Source organism: Solanum pennellii, chromosome 9 (assembly GCF_001406875.1).
Source record: "Solanum pennellii chromosome 9, SPENNV200".
Lineage (NCBI taxonomy): Eukaryota > Viridiplantae > Streptophyta > Magnoliopsida > Solanales > Solanaceae > Solanum > Solanum pennellii.
In genome coordinates this window covers 71,799,636-71,810,161 of record NC_028645.1, presented here as the reverse complement: position 1 = coordinate 71,810,161, position 10,526 = coordinate 71,799,636, and the positions used below count along the sequence as shown (strand labels likewise).

Here is a 10,526-nt window from a genome sequence, read left to right as displayed (position 1 = left end):
AGGTACACATGTGCTATGCATAGACAAGGTCTCATACTCTTTCCCATACTAGCACACCTATCAAGTCATCCTAGTTAAGGAAACACATATCATACTTTCATAGACATAATCTTAACATGCATAGTAGTAGACACTAAGAATATGAGAACAACCTTTCATTAAACACTATGATCTTATACTACTTGTAAGCATGCATGTAGAGTGAGGGTATGTGTACATTGGTCAATATGATCACATAATAGCTATCAACAACACATTGAGGCAGCCACCCTCTTAGGACCACAATCCACAACCAAACATAGACCACACAACACATAATAGCATAGGATGCAAGCGAACTTCATATTACACTTAAGACTCCTAACTTTTGCTATTTATGCATTCACATAGGGGTACATAAGTAGGAAGCATCATTCCTTAATATTTCATTAATGGCAACACCTACACATAACCCTAATGTAATCATTCTCATGCTCATAACAATAGTAACATAACCTAGATTCAAAACTAAAGGAGAAGACTAGGCACAAGTTACACATAAGATGGTCATCATCACCACACATTCATATATTCATCAATTTGCCTTCAAGGCCATGGTCAACACATATATAATGACAATAAAGTAAACCCCGCCATCATAAAATGTAACATACCACACAATGTCATATAAGGCTTCATCAACTACAATAATATAGAAAAGTAGAGAGGAAGAGTCATTCTTACCAATTCATCAACCTTTGATCATTATTGATCAATACACCTTTTTCATCATCAATACATTATAGGGCAGTATCTAAATATACATTTAATCATGAAAGAAACCATGTACAAGTCGCTATAAGATCATACTATAACATAATACAAGGCATCACATATATAATAGAAGGTAGAAAGTCATAGATCACTTACTAATTACTTTGATCACCATGATTAACATTCATAATATACCTATAATACCAACCTAGGGCAGTAGCTAAAGACACAATAATCAAGACTAAATCATGCTTTGTCTAACCTAGAACTTAGATTACATCATGTACATAACATTATCAATCCATAGACTAGAAGATTCTATATCAATTCATGTAAGCCTTCTTTAATTTGAACATCAAGGATTTATAACCACAATTCATCCATAATATTAACTTAAGGCAGTAGTTACAATGATATTTGCATAATCAAAATCCCACACAATTATTCTATAATCGAAATCACTGTAACACATAGAGACATAGGCTAGTCATGTTCAAATCTTCATACATTGATCCCCAGACATAAGCAGTTCAACATATAGAATTACAATTCAACCAATACAAGCCACGATAACAATGCCCATGCAAGGTCTAAATCGAGTTTGGGAAGGAGCATGGGTTCACAATGAAATTGGATTATTTTTCACATTAAAACCAATACATTATCATCAATTCATCATGATTAAGCCTTTGAAAATGTTTTGATAAAGAACCATGGCTAGATTGAAATATTGAAAGTTTGATCATGAAATTCTCTTTGAAAACTTTGAGATTAACTCTCTAGATAGAAGGGTAACTAGAGATGAAGGATCGCCATAACTTTATCTAGAAGAAAACCTCTAAAACTTGATGAAGAATCCATGTAAATCCAAGCTCCAAGCTGTTCTTGAGCTTTACTTCAATGGAGGTTTTTAGAGATTTGGTTTTGTAGGGAAAGTCTATTTTCAGTGAATTGAATTGGGAATGGGTTGATCACGTTTTTGATCCCTTAAATACACCCAAAAATAACTAAATAAACCTAGTAGGGTCAGTTTAGGACGTGGGGCGAATTTCTCATTCACCCCTTTAATGAAACGGTGCGCAGGCAGTGACACAAGGCCTACATCGACGGATCGTTCTATGTCTTCCGTCGTTTGGGTCTGAGGCTGTCATGTGGCCAAGCATTCTCCAGGTTAAGTGCTCATCGACGCCTCCCCATCGACGGGGCTTCAGTCCACCAACGGGGCGTCATTTGAGCTCATCGATTGACACTACCAAGGCAGTGTCTCGACAGCCTTTGTGTCTTTCTTGTGGGCCCTTTTGCGGGGACCTTGGGAAGTTGTACTGGAGTTTCCAACATAAATATGAATATTAAAAAGTTAAGGAACTTCCACATCAGTTTCACCCAAAACAATTACACGCAACACGTCCAAACATGCTAGGCACCATCAAGATACACACATGCATGTCTCAAGGCCTATCTTTCGAACGTCTTGGACGATTGACCTCTAAACTTCATGAAACTCAATGCACTGCTTATACACATCATTATAAATCATTTTGAGACTTCATAAGCTCATGACACATTCAAAAACACATAAAAGCATCTAAGGCCCCTTTGGCGACTAGTCGTCGAACGTCTTGGTCGTCCCTTGACGTTCGACTTCCAAATCACCTCTAACTTTACACACTGCCTCAATACCATATTATAAATCATTTTAGGACCTTAGAACCTTATGACGGGCATATTATGATCTAGACACCCTAACTCATTTTGGGGGTCTTACAATTAGTGTATCCTTGATGGTTACTTAGGGTATAACTAGATCGTCATTGCATCAGAGGATCAAGAGAAGACGACATTCACTTGTCCATATGGAACGTATACGTTCAAATGCATGTCATTTGGCTTGTGCAATTCCCCAACCACATTTCAGAGATGTATGATGACAATCTTCCATGTTGAAGTCTTCATGGACGATTTGTCAGCTTTTGGTGAGTCATTTGAACTATGTTTAACTAATCTTGACAGAGTTCTTGCTAGGTGTGAGGAGACTAATTTGGTGTTGAACTGGGAGAAATGTCACTTCTTGGTCCGAGAAAGAATTGTGTTGGGAAACAAGATCTCCAAGAGTGGGCTAGAAGTTGATAAAGCAAAGGTGTAAGTGATTGAGAAGTTGTTCCCACCTATATCAGTGAAGGGAGTGCGAAGCTTCCTTGGACATGCTGGCTTTTACAGGAGGTTCAGCAAGGACTTCTCTAAAACTGCAAGACTTATGTGCAGCTTATTAGAGAAAAGAGATGAAACTTGTGTTTGATGAAAAATGCTAGCAGGCTTTTGAGATGCTGAAGCAGAAATTGATTGAAGCACCTGTTTTGATTGCTCCAAATTGGGAGCTCCCATTCGAGCTGATGTGTGATGCTAGTGAAATAGACACACATGTCCTATATGACACTATCACGTAGGATACCATGTAGGACAAAAAATGACATATATGATGTCATGTAGGACATTTGTGTCTATTTGTTCAACTTTAAACAAGTTTAAGCGTCTACTTGTGCACGTCAAGGTTGAAGGGCATAAATGTAATTTGAAACCAAGTTAAAGGGCATATTTATGTATTATGCCCCTTTTTTATATCAAAACTTTAATATTTTGTTTATAATTTTGTGTGATTGTAAAATTTGATGTTTCTAAGTTAAGATTAAAGGTATTTTATGTGTTTCTTTTATATTGGTTGTTGATAACGAAGAGATTGTTGAATTTTATGGTAAAATGAGGAGAAGAATTAATCAACCAACTTGATTTTTGTTTAAAAAATGTGGAGAAGATGGAGTATATTTTGAAGTATTTGTATTTTCTTATTTAAATAAAAAAAAATTTTAAAATAAAATTTAAGCTTCCGACGCGCTCAAACGGGTGCATTCTACACAATATGCACTCAGCAAAAAGTGTCGAACTGACACAATAAAACCTTACTATAAGTGTCTAAAATGAACAAATCCTAATTAAGGCATATAAGTGAAAATTAGTACCAACTTTAAGGGACCGAGGATGGGTTACCCCTTAAATAAAATTATTGTTTAATATTAAATTAATTATATATTACTCCCTCCGATTAAAAAAGAATGACCTTATTTTCTTTTTAGTCTGTTTCAAAAAGAATGACCCCTTTCCTTTTTTGGCAACACTTTAACTTTAACTTTCCACGTGACATGTTTAAGACCACATAATTAAAGGGCATTTTGGTACATTTGACAGAACTTTAATTTAAAATGACAAGATTAAAAAGTCTTCTTTCTTTTATTAAACTCCGTTCCAAGTCAAACTAGACCATCATTTTTTAAATGGATGGAGTAATATTTAATTTAGTTTAGGGATAAAATAAGGATAGAATGATAATTCAATTTTTAAGTTTTTCACTTATAATAATATATAATATATGGTATGATCGAGATATGATCTATGATATGATGATATGATATGATGATTGGTACTTCATATTTTAAATTTACTTGAAAGATAGCATCATACTTAATTTTAAAATAATTCAACCTTAATTATTTGATTTTATTCATGATAAAATAAACTATAATCATATTATTATTTTAATTTTATTTAGAGACCACAAATTTCAAAGTATATGTTTATAACAATTAGCACGCTTTCTTTTTCAAAAGCATACATGCTCCACCAATTTGACAGACTGATAGGACCAGCAGGAAGCTGCCCTTTATGAAAAGAAAAAGTGTTGGCATCTGCAATTTTCTTGAAATACATCCCACATCATTGTTGGGATAAATAGTCATTATTTTTAATTAAAATCTCGGGCTCAAATTTTCGCGATATGAATTATTTTTTGTTAAAAAGCGTTTTACCTATTGAACTCGAAAATAAAAATAGGTGCAACGCACTCACACTAGTGAACAACTTTACTTTGTTCCGGATTATAGTAGAGCGGTGACATTATTTCACTCTTAATAAAAAAAAAGGTCCAATTTAAATGTTGAATATGAAGAAAATTTTATTAAAATAATCTTTTGAATGAATCTTGTAACGTGTTATTCAGATATAAACTGACTTCATTGTGGGTTTGGGACACGAAAAAGCCTTTAAAATGCCCAATATTTCGTTCCAGTTCACAAATATCTACATTTTAAACCATGGCAGAAGCTTTCCTTCAATACCTGCTAGACAATCTCACTTCTTTCATCTATGATAAACTAGTATTATTCTTCGGTTTCAAAAGGAATTTGAAAAGCTCTCAAGCATGTTTTCGACAGTTCAAGCTGTGCTTGAAGATGCTCAAGAGAAGAAATTGAAGGACAAGGCAATAGAGAATTGGTTGCAGAAACTCAACGGTGCTGCGTATGAAGTCGATGACATATTGGACGAATGTAAAAGTGAGGCAACAAGATTCGAGCAATCTCGATTAGGGTTTCATCATCAAGGGATTATCACTTTCCGTCACAAAATTGGGGAAACAGGTATGAGTACATCTAAACTATTATATTTTCGCGATTTTCAGATCTCAACTATACGAACACATTTCAATACTGAACTGTTGGTGCATCTGGTACAGCTCTATTTTAGTTTTTTATTTAAAAATAGAGTGTCAAGTAGCACTTCCATAGGTTAATTTTGTCTACCTAATCTAGTTAGGATGTTTATTAGTGGTGTTAATTGAATGGGTAACAGTTAAAGGTAGGTTAAAAAATCAAATTAGGGTTCTAGAATCTGAGTTAAACAGGTATAAATTGTCAGCCTTGATTTTTTCTGAATGTTTTTCGTTTAACTTTTGATTGTGCTAAAAAAAAAATATAGGGTTGTGTAAAAAGTTCTAGGGTTCATGAGGAAATGAAGGAGGAAAACCGTGAAGAAAATCTGAGAAATGATGGGAAAGTGAAGAAGAAAGGTGAAGAAATGAAAGATTTAAAGGAAATAGAAAAAAAATATATTAAGCTCGATTGGTTGTTGTAGATGCTATATGGACCAATTTTTATGGGTGTTTTAAGTCCCCGCACACCTATTATCGAGTCATTTCAAACATTGGGCTCACTTAGCATTGAGGTATAATACAAAGGGTGTTACAGTTTAGGTAGAAAAAGGGAGTTTGAATAGTTGGGTTATGAAACTAGTGAAAAAAGTGATAATTTAGTGGTGTTTAATTTGCTTTATTTTGCAAAAAGCTTTTACATTTCTTGCTGACTCCTTCTAATGATATCAATTGCAATAAAATTTTCCAACAGGTTTCGTTTTGACTGAACCTGAAGTCTATGGAAGGGACAAAGAGCAGGATGAGATAGTGAAAATTCTGATCAACAATGTTAATGTTGCCGAAGAACTTCTTGTGTTACCTATAATTGGTATGGGGGGACTAGGAAAGACGACACTTGCCCAAATGATCTTCAATGATGAGAGAGTAACTGAGCATTTCAATCCCAAAATATGGATTTGTGTCTCAGATGATTTTGATGAGAAGAGGTTGATAAAGACAATTGTACGAAATATTGAAAGAAGGTCTCTGGATGTTGAGGACTTGGCTTCGTTTCAGAAGAAGCTTGAGGAGTTATTGACTAGAAAACGATACTTGCTTGTCTTAGATGATGTTTGGAGTGATGATCAAGATAAGTGGGCTAAGTTAAGAGCAGTCTTGATGGTTGGAGCAAGAGGTGCTTCTGTTCTAGCAACTACTCGTCTTGAAAAGGTTGGATCAATTATGGGAACGTTAGAACCATATCATTTCTCAAGTTTATCTCAACATGATGGTGTACTGTTGATTATGCAACGCGTGTTTGGGCAAAAAAGAGAAATAAATATAATCTTGTGGCCATCGGAAAGGAAATTGTGAAGAAATATGGTGGTGTGCCTTTAGCGGCGAAGACTCTTGGAGTTATTTTACGATTCAAGAGAGAAGTAAGTGAAAGGGAACATGTGAGAGATAATGAGATTTGGAATTTGCCTCAAGATGAAAGTTCTATTCTACCTGCCCTGAGGTTGAGTTATCATCACCTTCCATTTAATTTGAGACAATGTTTTGCATATTGTGCAGTGTTCCCAAAGGACACCAAAATGGAAAAGGATAATCTAATCGCTCTTTGGATGGCACATGGTTTTCTTTCATCGAAAGGAAATTTGGAGCTAGAGGATGTCGGTAATGAAGTACGGAAAGAATTATACATGAGGTCCTTTTTCCAAGAGGTTGTAGTGGATGAATTTGGTAAAACTTATTTCAAGATGTATGACGTCATTCATGATTTGGCTACATCTCTGATTTCAGCAAACACATCAAGCAGCAATATCCGTCAAGTAGGAGAGGAAAATAACATATTGTCCATTGGTTTTTCTAAAACAGTGTCTTCTTACTCTCCCTCACTCCTGAAAACCTTTGTCTCACTAAGGGTGCTTTATATGAGTTACTCGAGAGTATATCAATTATCATCTTCCATCGGAAATCTAATACATTTAAGGCTCCTAAAACTGTCTAGCACTAGAATTCGTAGTCTTCCTAAGAGGTTATGCAAGCTTCAAAATCTCCAGACTCTTAATCTGAAATCTTGTCGCTCACTTTCTTTTCTGCCAAAGCAAACAGGTAACTAAGTAGTCTTCGGAATCTTCTGCTCGATTACTGTCCATTGACCTCTATGTCACCAAGAATAGGATCGTTGACATGCCTTAAGACTCTAGATTGCTTTGTTATTGGCAGGAGAAAAGGTTATCGACTTGGTGAACTACGAAGCCTAAACCTTGGTGGCTCACTTTCAATCACGCATCTTAAAAGAGTGAGGAAGGATATAGATGCAAAAGAAGCCAATTTATCTGCTTAAGCAAATCTCTACTCTTTATGTATGAGCTGGGATAGGTCCGATAGATATGAATCAGAAAATGATTTGGATGAGGAAGTGCTTAAGTCCCTCGAACCACACCCCAATCTGAAATCTTTAAAAGTAACTGGCTTCAGAGGTCTCTGTACCCGGTTCAGTTTTGAAAAATGTTGTCAAAATCTATTGATGTTGATAGCTGTAAAAACTGTTTATGCCTTCCACCCTTTGGAGATCTGCCTTGTCTAGAAAGTTTATGCTTATTCGGCGGGTCTGTGGATTATATTGAAGACAATGTTCATGACTGTGGAAGGTTTCCATCCTTGCGATGCCTTGTCATAAAAGGCTTTCCGAACCTGAAAGGATTGCTACAAAAGGAAGCAAAGGATCAATTTCCCATACTCGAGGAAATGGAGATTCATGATTGCCCTATGCTCGTCTTTCCAACCCTTGCTTGTGTCAAGTTTGGGGCAAAGACAGATGCAACAACTCTGAGCTCCATATCTGATCTTAGCACTCTCACCTCGTTGTATATTAGTCACAACGCCGAACAGACTTCACCCCAGAAGAGATGTTCAAACACCTTGCCTATCTCGAGTCCATGAGTATTTCATCCTTCAAAAAACTTAAAGAGCTGCCTACCAGCATGGCCAGTCTAACTGCTTTGAAGCATTTGGATATTCGAAGTTGTCATTCACTAGAGAGTCTCCTTGAGCAAGTACTGGAAGGTTTAACTTCACTCACGGAGTAATCATTCAGGATTGTGAGATGCTAAAAACTCTATCAGAGGGATTGCAACACCTAACAACCCCCTTACAAGACTAGTAGTTGCTCTTTGTCCAGAGATGGTGACCTTGCCTTTCAGGATTCAAAACTTACACTCTCTTCAATCACTGGTGATCTGGCATTGCCCTCGCCTGCAATCACTTCCAGCTGGGATTATGGACACAAAGAATCTGCAAGCGTCGCGAATTGTTTATTGTCCAGAACTGGCAAAGCGCTGCGGGAAAGGAGATAGGGGAGGACTGGAACAAAATTGCTCACATTCCAAATGTGCATATCAGTTAGTTTTATTTGTAGTTCTTCTTACAGGTAAGCCTTCCATACAGTTGACATAACTGTGATGCAGCAATGCATGAGGGTATTAGGATATCTTGTAGTAACTAAAATCTTTTGGCATGCGTGTCGCGTGCATGCTAGACTTATCACCAAAAAGCTATTCATTCTCTAGATTGTTGTAGTACTAGTGTTATATTGCACAATTCTAATGTTTTGCTGAGTAAAATGGATTGCCATTTTGCAGATGAATCATATTGGAAAGCAAATGAATAAAAATATCATATTGGCCAATTTCTTTCACTTTACCTAAAACAAGCTAATAACACATGGAAAAGAAAATTATATGCTGACTTGTGTAACTTAAAGAACAACAATTTCTTGAACCAAGCATGTGAATTTCCAACTGCATGAAAATTATATATTTGTGAACTTAAGGGAAGAGGAAGAGTAACTTTCTAAATAAGAAATTTATATTTTTATTCATATTATATACCATTCTAAACACTATTTCTTAGGTTCCAAACAAACAAAGGATGGTCTTTTTGAGTCATTTAAAAGTCACAGAGATCAAGACACAGTTCAATCAAAAGAAACAGAAATACTATCTCAAATGGTCACTTATGGACTAAGTTGCTCAGATCCGAGTTAGGGCTGTAGCTATGAGTGCTACAGAAGGTCTAACGAGAGGAATGACAGTGATTGACATAGGAGCTCCTATAAGTGTTCACGCACGTGATGACTGATGACATAGTCCGAAGCTTATGGATAGACTTAATGAAATCTCCCATCTTCGGAATCAATGAAAAACTTACACAAAGGTTCAGATATGACCAAATAGAAACCACTTTGTACCACTACAATCTTGTCACCATTACTAACTAAATCCCCACTTTAACACATAAAAACATTTCCACTATTGACAGCTCTATTTAACATGAACTTATTTAAGAACAGTTGAGAAGTTGAAGAGAAAGGACAAATAGACTTCAAACAATCATTCTAGATTCATTATTCATCGTAAACCTGGTAGGTAGTTAATGCATGTCGAACAACCTATCGCGAGGTTGTTTCTGATAGACCTCAACTATACCGTGATAGCTAATAATTTGAAAATCTCCAATTCATAGTTCAGTAAAACAAACTCATCAGGGATATCATTCATAAAGTTCCATCACTTGCATTGCAACAATCTTGCAATTTAGTTTGTACCTACAAAGTTCAAAATTAGCTAAACGAAGGGATAACTGTGGACTCATTTTCATTTCTTTTTCGTTTTCCCCCTACGTTCACTCTCGTCCTTAGTTTTTCCAAATCGAAAAAAACCATCTTCACCTGGATCAAGACTCATGCAACGGCAAGTTAGCTCCGTGTTATCAGATGCAGTTTGATAATCAACATCTTCGAAGCATTTCATTTATGAACAAAAGAGTCAGGTTTACAAATATTGAGAAAGAAAGGCTGAAATAAATCAAACTTTGTTTTGGTTATCAACTCCATCAGTAGAAGACCAAATATACATCCATCTCTAACATCATCATTTTCGTAACATGCATAGTCTGAACATGTGATTCTTCATTGGCCAATACAACAAGGGCAGACTCTATTTCTACCTTTGATCCAATATAGAGGTAGATATATAGGATATAACATGTTCTTTTAGGCAAGCTAATTTTTTAATTTCCAAATCTCTCCAATTTCGTTGTTCAATCAATAATATGATTATTTCCCCTTTTTTGGTTATTCTCTTTCACAAATTCGTTGGCTCACCCTATTATGATTTCCTATCAACTCGCAATATCCCACTTGTATTTTTTCTTTCTTCAAGACTCCACTAAGTTTTCCTTTAATTTGAAAATCAAAATCTTTTTTAATATGCAAGATAGTACTCTTTATTTAATACGCATGCAAAATACA

General features: G+C 35.7%; 1 pseudogene; it reads left to right on the top strand.

Moving 5' to 3' along the window:
- The first annotated feature begins 4,809 nt into the window (after positions 1-4,809).
- Positions 4,810-8,904, top strand: LOC107031068 (annotated as a pseudogene).
- The last annotated feature ends 1,622 nt before the right edge of the window (positions 8,905-10,526 follow it).